The 15,596-nt window shown below is 43.6% G+C and overlaps 1 pseudogene; it reads left to right on the top strand.

Annotated features, from left to right (window-relative positions):
* Window positions 1-1,063: 1,063 nt before the first annotated feature.
* LOC147964543 (uncharacterized) lies at window positions 1,064-1,900 on the top strand (annotated as a pseudogene).
* The last annotated feature ends 13,696 nt before the right edge of the window (window positions 1,901-15,596 follow it).

The following is a 15,596-nucleotide window of genomic DNA, read 5'->3' as shown; positions in this document are numbered from 1 at the left end:
GGCCACTGATGATAAACTAGCACCCTATACTAAGCATTTAGGATTGCAGGTAAGGTATTAACAACAGTAGTAACAAGGACAGGCTATGCAGCAGTATGGGATCAATCGATAAGCAGTAGCAGCTACATTACTCTAATGCAAGCAGTAGAGAGAAGGAATAGGCAGTATCGGGATGATCAAGGGGGTTTTGCTTGCCTGGTTGCTCTGCAGACGAAAGGAATCTTCAGAAGCATAACTGTAGTCAAACACCGAAGCATCAACGGTATCGGGGTCTCTTGCAGTATCGAGGTACATCAAAAAGAAACAACGAAGGGGAAACATATAAATAACAGAGCAAACAATAGCATCACAAAGCATGACATAGCAAAACGCCGTGCTAGGGGTGACCTAATGCAGTGCTACGCGTTACAGATGGAGAGGGAAAAACATCTAAGGATGTTTTCCCGGCGTTTGGTATTTTCCGGACAGATGAAAGAGAGGGAAGGATCCATGTTTGTAGTGTTAGAGGCATGTGACAGCTACACGGAGGGCACCAACAGATTTGTCTCATTTTCTGAACGTTTTTCATATATAAATTATTTTCATCCGAGTTACGGATTAATTTTTATTAATTTTCAAAGTTTTAACCATATTCTGAAAATTGATTTAATTAATTAATGCGAAATATTTTAAAAGTAAAAATGCTAGGTGTACTCAAAAGGTACCCAGCAGAACAGCATAGAGGTTGACTGGTGTGGCCATGGTCAATTGTCTTGTCCATGTTTGACTAGACCGTTGACTGGTCAAATGGTGAACAGTGTGTATGGGGCCCGCATGTCATTCTGTCAGGTAATTTTAACACCGGTTTACCATTTAAAATTTAGCAGTGGGCCCCATCTTTCATTGTCTAATTGATTTTAGTTATTTAGTTAATTTAACAGATGGACCCACATGTCATACATTGTAATTATGTTAAATTAACGGAATCAATAACTCCCGAACGTGCTGTGTTTTTGCAAATCGTCCCGAACGCGGTGCTAGCCGTCGGCCGAATCTCGATGACATCCCACGCCACGTCATCACAAGCATAGCGTTCGGGATGATGTTGGGTCGCCCGAACGAGTTTCACCACTTATCCACTCGCAGCTCCATTCCCCTCCCACTCGACACCACTCCCCCACTCTCCCTTTTCGTCGCCGGATTAGAAGACGGCCGGCCAAACCATGGCGTCGCACGGCGGAGGCTGGGCCGGGAGCTGGGCCTCGAGGACGCTTGCGTCCACGCGCACGAGATGAGGCAAGCGAGCGGGGCTAGCGCTGGGTCAACGCCCACCCGTGCTGGAGGTTGGGGACGCTGGCGGGCAGGCGAGGCAGGGGAGGCCGGACCCTTCGGCGGCGAGCACGAGACGACGGCGAACGGTGGAGATCCGAAAGAGGGCGGCTTGAGCGAGTCGCAGCGGCCGCCACGGCGCCGGCTTCTCCCGCCGACCTCGCCTGATGCGCGGCCGCCCGGAAGCGATGACGGCATCCTGCGCCGCGGCGCCCTCCACGGCGACGGCTTCTCCCGCCGACCTCGTCGGATGCGCGGCCGCCCGGAGACGACGACGCCATCCTGCGCCACGGCGCCCTCCACGGCGTCATCTTCTCCTAGCACAGCGACCATACGCTGCCCATGGGCAACGGACATATGCTCATCATCTTCTCCGGCCGCTCGGACGCCGTCAGTTGAAGATATTCTTCCTAAACAGGTTCAGTTGTATGCCACTAGCTTAGCACATATGGTGATTTAGCCCACTTCGTATGTTGCAAAATTTGTGTAATTCATTTTTTCTCAGTCCTTCATGAATTTGCAGAAACTGTTTTACTTTTTGTTGTGATGCTAATTGACAAATATTGCATGCCAATCTTTTTTTGAAATTATAGTTGATGGCATGTCAAAATATGTTTTTTGCCATGCAAACACAAAATATGTTGCCATGTCAGCCCAACTTTTGCTGCCATCCCAATTTAAATTATTTTTTTACCATGGCAATCATCATAGTATGTTGCATGGAAAACACAAAGTATGTTGCCATGTCGAAATACTGTTTTACATTGCCATGGCATATGTTTTTACCATGTCCCTGAAGCTGTGAGTAGTACTTTTTTTCCATGGCAATTTATAGATGTTCTTCTCAATAAATCGTGACGATTTCTTTGTAGATGTCGCCATGTTTTCACTAGCTCCCCCACCTTTTTGTTTGCAAATTTTTGTAGATGTCGCCATTTAGCATTGTGTAGTTATTTGTGCAGGCACTTTCTTGCAAGTGATGAGATGCTAATGGACTAGATTTCCTTGGCAATTCTAGGACACTATAGTTCATGGACACCCCCAAAATGTATAGTTCATGACAATCAAATTATGTTTTTTGCCATCGAAGCTCAAATTTTACATGTGTTAATATGTCCCCATCGAAACTTAATTGCCATGCTTGTGTCTTTTCTTTTAGGGTACATTTACAGATTTATTGCATTCTTGCCATGGCAACTTTTTATTTTGGATATGTCCCCGTCGAAACTTAATTGCCATGCTTGTGTCTTTTCTTCTAGGGTACATTTACAGATTTATTGCATTCTTGCCATGGCAACTTTTGATTTTGGATATGTCCCCATGGAAACTTAATTGCCATGCTTGTGTCTTTTCTTTTAGGGTACATTACAGATTTATTGCATTTCTTACCATGACAACTTTTGATCTTGGATCATAACACAAATTTACTGTCTTTTACCATAGCATTTTTTGGGTACACCATGGCAACTAATCTTATACTTTTTGTCATCTAAACTTTAAAATTTTAGTTTATTGGTTGTAGCGACCAGACCTCAAACAGTCTGATCTCTGTGCTCCGGTGTCATCCCTGGATCAGTAATGCTGACACCACACAGTACTCGGAGGATTTATAGCAGAGTAGCAATCACACACTTATTACATCGAGTGTCTCAAAAGAGAACTTATTACAATAAATATGGCTTAAGGCCATCTAATAACGATAACAGCGGAAGGCTTGGAAGATAAGTGAGTCCATCAACTCCAACGGCATCACTGAGTATAGAACCACGACCTAAAACTCCTTAATCGTCGTCTGAAAAGTCTGCAACATTAACGTTGCAGCCCGAAAACGGATCAGCACATGGAATATGCTGGAAAGATAACACATAGAGAATAATGGAATGCAACAACTATACTATATGCATATTTGGCTGGTGGAAAGCTCTATGGTTACAGTTTTTGCGTAAAGCCAATTTTTCCTTACTTCAAAGAAATAAAATTAATTACTATCATGGTGATTGTGAAACATTGTGAATGGTTGACAGCATTCTCAATCCCAATTAAGTAACATCATTAAAACCCATCAAAATTAATTTAGAGTAACATGTTGAGATTCACATGATAATCCAGGTACTAGATACTCAAGATGTCCATAACCGGGGATACGGCTAACCATGATTAGTTTGTTACACTCTGCAGAGGTTTGCGCACTTTTCCCCACAAGACTCGATCGCCTCCGTTTGGTTTCTCGCACTATATGGTGTTTGAGAAGACGGATGGCCGAGACATAATCTTTCAGAAGCGCTAGCACCTTACGATCGGGTAGACTGTACCACCTACAACCCCTACATCTGCTATTCTACCACTATAAGAGTTCGCACAACTTAGTCAACTATGCCAGAGCCCATAATGGCTTGTGGCTGCACACGGAAGTTTCTAGTATGAATAATCTCATGATCCCTTTGAGCCTGGGTGGCGGTCCAAGAAAACAGGAAAGTCCTGATAACCCCAGGTGCCTCAATCCACCCAGATGTGTGTTAGGTTGCCACTTTAGATAAACCATTAATTAACAATCTCACATCTGTCATGGATATCACTCACCCAATCCACGTCTACTAGCATAGCATGGCATAATAAGCAAACGTAGAAATAACTCCCAAAGGTTTGAAAATAAACAGGTAATAGGTACTACCTCATCTACTTCTCATCCCACAATTTAATTAGATCCTAATCATGCAATGTGTGAGGATTGATCTAATGCAAGAAAACTGGGTTGTAGAAAAGGTATGATCAAAGTGTTACTTGCCTTGCTGATGATCCGCGTAACCTAGAGATTCAACGTAACAGGCGGCGCACTCCGGGTATTCTATCGCAGACAAACAACAAGCATACAATAAGTACTCATCTAATGCACAGGTAAAACTCAAATAGAAGATCTAACCAGAAAGTTCAACTTAAGAACCCTGGTTGGCAAAAAGAATCAAATCGAACAAAGCAAAAGAAATCAAACGGCGAAAGAAAACAACTTCATTCTAGTAATCTGGATCTAGGGCAAATTTTACAGTAGCAAAAACTTGTTTAAATTGATTATTCGGAAAGAGGGTTTCCAGACGAAACTCCAGGCGCTTGAATCGCCTGATTCCGATAAACGAGCGAAAAGTTATACTAAAACGAAAATCGGATCAGAAATCGCGATCAGAAAATAACCGCGGAAAATCCGACGAAAAAGAAAAACGACGAACAGAAAACTTTTTTTTATAAAAAAACTGCACGGAAAACGAGGCGGCGAAAGGCGCGCGCTCCGGCGGCGGCGGGCGGCGGCGGCGGCTGGGCGGATTAGGGTTAGGGTTTCCGGGGTTGGCGGCTGGGCTCTCCTCGGGCCGGGGCGGCGGCTTATATAGCCTAGGCCGGCGGAGTCCAGGCCGAATACGGCCCGTAGTCGGTTCGCGTGTTTTTTTTAAATTCGCTTGGAAGGAAAATAAAAAGAAATACTAAACGGACTCCAAAAATCACGAAATAAATTTTGCCGGGTTCCTAAAATCAAGCCCGATAAAGTGAACATTTATCTGGGCCCAAACTATAACTTTGAAAAACATGCATTTTTCCTAAATTCAAATAAAATACCGAAAAATTCCGAAATAAATCTTATTTAATTTTTTTATTAAATCCTCAATATTTATATATTTTGGGAAAGTCATTTTATTCCCTCTCTCATATTTTTGTAGTAGAAATAATTGATGATAAAATAAATAAAATCAAATGATCCTGTTTACATAATGTGAGAAAACTCAAATATATAAATAACGAAATCCCCAACTCTCTCCGTGGTCCTTGAGTTGCTTAGGATTTTCTAGGATCAAAACCAAAAGCAAAATAAAATATGATATGCATGATGACCTAATGTATAACATTCTAAATTGAAAATTTGGGATGTTACAAACCTACTCCCCTTAAGATGAATCTCGCCTTCGAGATTTGGGTTGGCTAGAAAATAGGTGAGGGTGGTCTTTGAGCAAATCTTCCTCTCGCTCCCAGGTGGCTTCATCCTCCGTGTGGTGGCTTCATTGAACTTTGCAAACTTGATAACCGTGCTACGAGTAACTCGGCTGGCAAACTCGAGAATCTTGACTGGTTTCTCTTCATAGGTCAAATTGTTATCCAACTGAATTGCTTCTAATGGTACTGTGTCTCTCAAGGGTATGTCAGTCATCTCCGCGTGACACTTTTTCAACTAAGAAACGTGGAACACATCATGCACTCCGGCCAATCCTTCTGGCAAATCCAACTTGTAGGCCACTTCTCCCATACGCTCCAAAACTCGATATGGTCCTACAAATCGTGGCGCTAACTTCCCCTTAACTCCAAAACGCTTAATCCCTCGAAGTGGGGATACTCGAAGATAAACTCTATCTCCAACTTCGTAAACTGTCTCCTTGCGTTTAGAATCTGCGTAGCTCTTCTGCCTGAACTGGGCTACCTTGAGCCTATCGCGAATCAACTTCACCTTCTGTTCAGCCTCTTTAATCAGATCTGGTCCAAACAACTGGCGGTCTCCAACTTCGTCCCATGACAACGGTGTCCTGCACCTCCTTCCGTACAAAGCTTCGAAAAGTGCCATCTTCAAACTGGTCTGATAGCTATTATTGTAAGAGAACTCTGCATATGGCAAATTATCGTCCCAACTAGATCCATAATCTAGTGCACAAGCTCTCAGCATATCCTCCAAAATCTGATTGACTCTCTCGGTCTGTCCATCTGTCTGCGGATGAAAAGCTGTACTGAATTCCAGCCTAGTACCCAAAGTCTCATGCAACTGCTTCCAGAACTTTGAGGTAAACTGGGTTCCTCTATCTGATACGATGCTCCTCGGAACTCCATGCAAACATACGATCCTGGTCATGTATATCTTTGCCAACTTAGCACTTGTGTAAGTGGTCTTTACTGGGATGAAATGTGCTACCTTCGTCAATCGATCAACTACAACCCAAATCGAGTCGTAGCCTGAACGAGTCCTTGGTAATCCCGTGATAAAATCCATGCCTAACTTATCCCACTTCCATTCGGGTATCGGCAATGGTTGCAACAATCCTGCTGGCTTCTGATGCTCTGCCTTTACTCTCTGACATACGTCACAAACTGCTACATACTCCGCAATATCCTTCTTCATTCCGGTCCACCAGAAAATATTCTTCAAATCCAAATACATCTTGGTATTTCCTGGGTGAATCGAATACAGTGAATCATGTGCCTCTTGCAGAATCAACTTTCTAATCTCCGGGTTATTGGGCACGTAAACACGGTCTTCAAACCATAGGGTGTCGTGCTCATCCTCACGAAATCCTTTAACTTTTCCTTTGCTCAGTTTCTCCTTTATAGCGGCAATCTCTTTGTCAGTTTTTTGAGCTTCTCTGATTCTGTCCATCAAAGTTGACTGAATCTCCAATGCTGCTACATAGCCTCTCGGAACTATTTCCAAACGTAGTTCACGAAAATTTTCAGCTAACTCATTGGGTATTTCTTCCGTCATTAACGTATTGACATGGCTCTTGCGGCTTAATGCATCAGCTACTACATTAGCCTTCCCGGGATGATAATGCAATCTCATCTCATAATCCTTGATGAGCTCCAACCATCTCCTTTGTCTGAGATTCAACTCCTTCTGCGTGAAAATGTACTTCAAACTCTTATGATCCGTGTACACCTCACAATGATTTCCAATGAGGAAATGTCTCCATGTCTTCAATGCATGCACTACGGCTGCTAACTCCAAATCATGCGTAGCATAATTCAATTCGTGGGGCTTCAGTTGTCGTGAAGCATACGAAATAACTCTTCCTTTCTGCATAAGCACTGCTCCAAGTCCTCGACGTGAAGCGTCGCAATACACCTCATAATCCTTGGTTTGATCTGGCAAAATCAACACTGGTGAGGTCACCAAACATTTCTTCAACTCCTGGAAACTAGCCTCACACTCCTCAGTCCAATTGAATTTAGTATCCTTCTTCAACAACTCCGTCATAGGCTTCGCAATCTTTGAGAAATTCTCAATAAATCTCCGGTAGTATCCTGCGAGTCCAAGAAAACTCCGGATCTCCCCAACTGTTGTTGGTGCTTCTCACTTGGTCACGGTTTCAACTTTAGCGGGATCTACTGCTATACCTTCTCCGGATATAACGTGTCCGAGGAATCCTACTTCCTTCAACCAAAACTCACATTTGCTGAATTTGACATATAACTGATGTTCTCTGAGCTTTCCAAGTACCAAACGCAAATGCTCCTTATGTTCCTCTTCATTCTTCGAATATACCAGGATATCATCAATGAACACTACGACAAACTTATCCAAAAACTCCATAAACACTTTGTTCATCATGTTCATAAAATAGGCAAGCGCGTTAGTCAGTCCAAATGACATAACGGTATACTCATACAGTCCATATCTTGTGGTGAATGCTGTCTTAGGTATATCCTGTTTTCGAATCTTCAACTGGTGGTATCCTGATCGCAAATCAATCTTGGAAAACACTTTAGCTCCTTGCAATCGATCAAACAGATCGTTGATCATTGGTAGTGGGTACTTGTTCTTGATCGTTACTTCTTTCAATCCTCGATAATCAACAACCATCCTTAACGATCCATCCTTCTTCTCCACTAAAAGTACTGGTGATCCCCAAGACGAAGAACTTGGGCGAATATATCCCTTATCCAGTAACTCCTTAATCTGCTTCTTAATTTCCATCAAATCTTTTGCTGGCATCCTATATGGTCTCTTCGATATTGGCCCAGTGCCTGGCAATAGCTCAATCAAAAACTCAATGTCTCTATCCGGTGGCATGCCTGGCAACTCTTCGGGAAATACATCAGGAAAATCCTTTACCACTGGTACTTCCTCCTGCACAACTCCTGTTAGGCAATTTACTTGGGTCCTCTTTGGTACATGTCGGGATACATACTTGATCCTTCTCCCTTCTGGTGTGGTAAGCAAAATTGACTTACTAGCACACTCAATATTCCCTTTATACTTTGATAACCAATCCATGCCTAATATCACATCCAATCCTTGAGATTCCAATACTATTAGGTCTGAGGGAAAAACATAGTTACCAATCCTTAATGGTAACCGATCACACCATAGACTTGCCACATACTCTGCTCCTGGCGAGGTTACTAACATGGGTGACCTAAGGGCTTGGGTTGGTAGGTTATACTTATCCACAAATCCCCTTGAGATGTATGAATGCGATGCACCAGTATCAAAAAGAACGAGTGCAGTAAATGACTTAACCAAAAACTTACCTATTACTGCATCGGGCTGAGCTTCAACCTCCTCCACGCTAACGTGGTTCACCTGTCCCCTGTTGAAAGGGTTCGGCTTCTTCCCAGAACTTCCATTGCCGTTTTGACCTTCAGGACATTCATTTGCAAAATGTCCTGGCTTCGAACACTTATAGCAAGTGACATGGCTCAAGTCCTTCTTGGCTGGGGTTGATGGGGTGTTGCGGTTCTGTCCATTACTTCCTCCATTCCCATTACCATTCTTGGCGCCATTGTGATTGTGCGAGCTACCTACTCCATGGGTATGCTGAAAATGTCCTCCTAGTCTAGGGGTAAAACGAGGCTTCTGCTGAGCTCCTAAATTATACTTTCCTTATCCATACTTCCTCTTGCGGTTCTCAATTTGCTGCTGCTTCCCTTCAATCATAAGAGCACGATCTACCAACTCCTGGTAGTTGTTGAAGGTGGCTACCATCAACTGCATACTCAACTCATCATTCAGTCCTTCAAGGAATTTCTCCTGCTTAGCCGCATCCGTAGCAACGTCATCTGGGGCATAACGTGCTAGCTTACTAAACTCCTCCACATACTGGCCAACTGTCTGTCCTCCTTGGCGCAAGTTACGAAACTCACGCTTCTTCATGGCCATTGCTCCTACTGAAACATGGGCAGTAAGAAAAGCTTGCTGAAACTGGTCCCATGTGATAGTGTCGACTGGGAAGGTGGCTGTGAAATTCTCCCACCAAGATGCTGCGGGTCCTTCTAACTGATGTGCGGCAAATTTAACCTTCTCCACATCTGTGCATCCTGCTGTGGTCAACTCCCTAGCTATCTTGCGGAGCCAATCATCTGCTACTATCGGCTCGGTGCTACTGGAAAACACCGGCGGATTCAGTCTAAGAAAACGGGCTAAGTGGTCAACAGGTGGTGGTGGTGGGTTGTTGTTGTTGTTCCCGTGATTCTGATTCTGGACTAGCAGCTGCATCAAGGTGTTCTGCTGCTGGATCAACTGGGTGAGCTCCGGCGGAAAGGCAAATCCGGGGTCACGTCTCGGAGGCATCTGAGGGTTTAGAAAAGATGAGATATAAGAATATAGGGGGTCTAAAGAGAAAACACTACCCATATGCACATGAGGCAAAAACACACAATTCACTCCAATCAAACAAACAAAGGCATACAATCGATCTAACTATCGCAAAAGTGCTCGGACTACTATATTTACATGGTGGACTTCTACTACTGATGAGGTGGTCTACTAGAAATATTCTACGGTTGTAGACTCCATGATATCTGCTCCTGCTTCATCAACGTAGTCATCATCGCTACTATCTTGTTTCGAGTCGGTGCCGTCGATGATGATGTAGTCTTTCGGGCTAATCTCCTTGGGTTCCTCGTCTTCATCCACTGGTGTCGGGCCTCCCATAAAAATTTCAATTTTCTTTGTTAGGTCAGCATTCTTATCCACCAATACTTCAATTTCTTCTTCAAAATCTTTGCGTGTAGCCTTGAGTTCTTCCTCCAGTTCCTTGATTCTAGTCTTAGCCTTCTTCAGATCTATCATGCCGGCGCACATCTGGTTCTCCTGGCGTCGAATGTGCTGATTTAACTCCCGAATAAAAGCTGCAATTGATCTATCTTTCCTGGTGCTGATCATCTCCCAGTGTTCATCTCGGCGCCCACAAATCCGGTAGATAGTATCCTTGAGATCCTTGCAGTAGACTTCTCCAATGCGTCCCATGGCGATGTGAGCTGCCATACTCTTTTCTAGACTCCAAGTTGGTGCATCAAAAGAAAACTCTATGGGCTCAGTGACTGGCATGAACATCCTTTCTGGAACTTGAACTTGAATCATCCAGCGCTCTTCGTCAGGTAAAGTGGCGTTGTAGGTTCCCGTGAAGCTTGGTATTCCTATGTTCAGGTATCTAGTGACTTCCTTCAAATGGCGTCCAAAGGGTGTATCTTCATCCGGTTGTGTGAACTTGTTCCTTGCATCCGCCATCCTAAAGAGTAGAAGAGATGAGAGGTCAGAAGAGAAGAGAGTGAGTAGTGATCTAGGTCTTTAGCTTAGTGGTTGTGCCCTACAGTCAGCGTGTGCTCTGATACCATCTCTGTAGCGACCAGACCTCAAACAGTCTGATCTCTGTGCTTCGGTGTCATCCCTGGATCAGTAATGCTGACACCACACAGTACTCGGAGGATTTATAGCAGAGTAGCAATCACACACTTATTACATCGAGTGTCTCAAAAGAGAACTTATTACAATAAATATGGCTTAAGGTCATCTAATAACGATAACAACGGAAGGCTTGGAAGATAAGTGAGTCCATCAACTCCAACGGCATCACTGAGTATAGAACCACGACCTAAAACTCCTTAATCGTCGTCTGAAAAGTCTGCAACATTAACGTTGCAGCCCGAAAACGGGTCAGCACATGGAATATGCTGGCAAGATAACACATAGAGAATAATGGAATGCAACAACTATACTATATGCATATTTGGCTGGTGGAAAGCTCTATGGTTACAGTTTTTGCGTAAAGCCAATTTTTCCCTACTTTAAAGGAATAAAATTAATTACTATCATGGTGGTTGTGAAACATTGAGAATGGTTGACAGCATTCTCAATCCCAATTAAGTAACATCATTAAAACCCATCAAAATTAATTTAGAGTAACATGTTGAGATTCACATGATAATCCAGGTACTAGATACTCAAGATGTCCATAACCGGGGACACGACTAACCATGATTAGTTTGTTACACTTTGCAGAGGTTTGCGCACTTTTCCCCACAAGACTCGATCGCCTTCGTTTGGTTTCTCGCACTACATGGTGTTTGAGAAGACGGATGACCGAGACATAGTCTTTCAGAAGCGCTAACACCTTACGATCGGGTAGACCGTACCACCTACAACCCCTACATCTGCTAGTCTACCACTGTAAGAGTTCGCACAACTTAGTCAACTATGCCAGAGCCCATAATGGCTTGTGGCTGCACACGGAAGTTTCTAGTATGAATAATCTCATGATCCCTTTGAGCATGGGTGGCGGTCCAAGAAAACAGGCAAGTCCTGGTAACCCCAGGTGCCTCAATCCACCCAGATGTGTGTTAGGTTGCCACTTTAGATAAACCATTAATTAACAATCTCACATCTGTCATGGATATCACTCACCCAATCCACGTCTACTAGCATAGCATGGCATAATAAGCAAACGTAGAAATAACTCCCAAAGGTTTGAAAATAAACAGGTAATAGGTACTACCTCATCTACTTCTCATCCCACAATTTAATTAGATCCTAATCATGCAATGTGTGAGGATTGATCTAATGCAAGAAAACTGGGTTGTAGAAAAGGTATGATCAAAGTGTTACTTGCCTTGCTGATGATCCGCGTAACCTAGAGATTCAACGTAACAGGCGGCGCACTCCGGGTATTCTATCGCAGACAAACAACAAGCATACAATAAGTACTCATCTAATGCACAGGTAAAACTCAAATAGAAGATCTAACCAGAAAGTTCAACTTAAGAACCCTGGTTGGCAAAAAGAATCAAATCGAACGAAGCAAAAGAAATCAAACGGCGAAAGAAAACAACTTCATTCTAGTAATCTGGATCTAGGGCAAATTTTACAGTAGCAAAAACTTGTTTAAGTTGATTATTCGAAAAGAGGGTTTCGAGACGAAACTCCAGTCGCTTGAATCGCCTGATTCCGATAAACGAGCGAAAAGTTATACTAAAACGAAAATCGGATCAGAAATCACGATCAGAAAATAACCGCAGAAAATCCGACGAAACAGAAAAACGACGAACAGAAAACTTTTTTTTTTAAAAAAACTGCACGGCTGGCGGCGAACCTCGAAAGGCGCGCGCTCCGGCGGCGGCGGGCGGCGACGGCGGGGCGGATTAGGGTTAGGGTTTCCGGGGCTGGCGGCTGGGCTCTCCTCGGGCCGGGGCGGAGTCCAGGCCGAATACGGCCCGTAGTCGGTTCGCGTGTTTTTTTTAAATCCGCTCGGAAGAAAAATAAAAAGAAATACTAAACGGACTCCAAAAATCACGAAATAAATTTTGCCGGGTTCCTAAAATCAAGCCCGATAAAGTGGACATTTATCTGGGCCCAAACTACAACTTTGAAAAACGCGCATTTTTCCTAAATTCAAATAAAATACCGAAAAACTCCGAAATAAATCTTATTTGATTTTTTATTAAATCCTCAATATTTCTATATTTTGGGAAAGTCATTTTATTCCATCTCTCATATTTTTGTAATAGAAATAATTGATAATAAAATAAATAAAATCAAATGATCCTGTTTACATAATGTGAGAAAACTCAAATATGTAAATAACGAAATCCCCAACTCTCTCCGTGGTCCTTGAGTTGCTTAGGATTTTCTAAGATTAAAACCAAAAGCAAAATAAAATATGATATGCATGATGACCTAATGTATAACATTCCAAATTGAAAATTTGGGATGTTACATTGGTCATGGAAATTTAGTTCTCGAATAATGGCAAATTTATTGCTTTCTTGCGATGGCAACTTTTGATTTTTTAAAATTGCCGCTGTAATTCTTTAAATTGTCAAAAACAACACAAAATGGCAAAATATTGCCACGGCAAGTTTTACTAATTATTTCACCTTTATTAACATGGCTAATTTAGCTAAACCCCCATGGCAATTTTTTTAATTTTTATTGCCATGCCAAGTTTACTATTTTTTTGCCTTGGCAAATTTACCTTTTATTAACATGGCAAATTTATCTAAATCCCCATGGCAATATCAAACATTTATTGCCATGGCAAGTTTTACTATTTATTTGCCATGGCTAATATACCTCATTAACATGGCAAATTTACCTAAATCTCCATGGAAATATTTAACTTTTATTGCCATGGCAAGTTTTACTTTTTATTTGCCATGTTTAATTTACCTTTTAACTTGCCATGCTACATAGAAGTATGTTTGCCATTAGTGACAAAAATAAAAGGTTAATTTTTCTACACCATGGCAAATTATTAATTTTTCTACACCATGATTAATTTACCTTTTAACTTGCCATGCTACATAGAAGTATTTTTGCATGCCAATTATTAATTTTTCTACACCATGGCAAAATTAACCTTTTATTTCCCATGAATTTTTTTATTTAATTTACATGACAATTTTAATTTTTGTCACTAATGGCAAACATACTTCTATGTAGCATGGCAAGTTTTACTTTTATTTTGCCATGGCAAAAATACTTAGAAAACACGGCAATTATTACTAAACAATAGATTGTGCATTTTTTGTTTTGCGCTTCGGCCAATTTATATAGTAAAAATAGCATATAAATTTTCAATCCATATTTTCTTGCCATCATGGTACAGATGCAAACTGTCATGATTTTTTTTTCTTTTTGTGCCATTGCATAAAAAACATTTTCTTGCCATCATGGTACAGATGCAAAAATTGTTTATAAATTTTATGGCAATTTTTGGTTTGAAACCATTGGGATTCTTTTAGTAGTATCTTGTTTTCCATTTTCTATCTATCATGACATTTTCTTTGAACTTTTTCAGTGATGGCAAGTTCATATTGCATCCACACTGCACATTTTGCCCTGTTTTTGATTGATAAACAACAAAAATTGCCATGGCAAATTCATACATTTTGACATCTTTGAAAGATCTTTCTGGTTAATTTATATTATAGCGGTAGAGATCTCATGGTTCATTCATACATTTTTATATTTGCAGCATTTTGTGACTTTTTCCATTGCATGGCAAAATCTAGCTTTTATTAATCAAATCCAATAGTGGGCTTTTTTGGCACAGTAAAAATTGGCACAATCTGGGCTTTTCTTTCTTTTCTTTTTTCACAAGAAAAAGGCCTCTAGGCCCCCGAGGTAGGGTGTTCGGGCTGGGCGACTCTCGTCCCGAACGCATGCGTTCGATCGATGCCTCCCACAGGACCGAACGAGTCGTTCGATCTGGGGCTCTCCCAGACCGAACGTGCGGCAGTTATCGGGTCCTAAATTAATTAAATAGATTAATTAGCCTAAGGGTCCTATCAGTCAGCGTCTCAAGGGCTAATCAACAAAGCCATTTAGTCTCTAATAGTAAGGGACACGACAACCGGTCGGGATTAACCGCCGGGGACCTTCCCGAGCGGTGGAAACACGCCGGAGGTCCACGGGAGCGGCGGACGAGGGCAACAGAAGATACCCGGCAGTCGCGCGCATCTAGGGGGCTTCGCGGCAGGCGTTGGAGTTGTCGGAATCGTCGGGAACGACGAGTCACGCGGTGATGGAGCCATGGCTTGCTCCGGGGTGGTGCACGGGTGCGGCGCGGGTGTGTGTGCGTGGCCGATGGCGGTGAGCATGAGCACCCGGCGAGCTGTCGACGCGGTGGTGCGGCGAACTTCGGCGACGGAGAAACAGAAAGGGAGAATAGGAGGATCGAGGAGGAGCCTCACATCAAGTGGCAGGGGGGTTCCGTGAGCTCGGGGGAGGCCGTGGCCCATCGGAGAGGTGGCCGGCGAGGCGCGAGCCGCCGGTGACGAGGTGGTCGGGCAGGGGTGACGACGGGCGGAGCAGAGGGGCCGGCACGGACATGAGGGGAAGGAAGGAGGCTTGATCTGCGACAGGGCCTCCGGGATCCGTCCATCTCCGATGACGAGGCGGTTTGGCGCGGTATGGACGCGGAGAACCAGGCGGCGGCGGCCATGGCAGGAGCTCCTGCGCTGCGGTGTCGCGAGGACAACGGGGTGGAGGCGGCGGGTAGGGCTTGCCGGCGGCGCAACCGGAGCGGCTCGAGGTGGTGGCAAAGGGCAAGGAGGAGCTCGGGCGCGAGGTACGGCGAGGTCCCGCGCAAGGTCTCCTCATGTGGGTGGTGTCGCGCGTGGGGGACCGAGAGGGAGTTGGGGATCGAGCTGAGGGAAGTGGACCGATCGGGAGGAGTGGGTTGTGGGGGCGTGCGGTTAGGGTTACGGGGGAGTGGGAGGGTTAGGTAGGCACTAGGCTGGGCCAGTTAGCCCAGTGGCATGGGGGT

Source organism: Triticum urartu, chromosome 6A (assembly GCF_056163025.1).
Source record: "Triticum urartu cultivar PI428250 chromosome 6A, HENAU_Tu73, whole genome shotgun sequence".
In the NCBI taxonomy this organism is placed as follows: Eukaryota; Viridiplantae; Streptophyta; class Magnoliopsida; order Poales; family Poaceae; genus Triticum; species Triticum urartu.
This window is presented reverse-complemented; position numbering and strand designations above follow the sequence as displayed.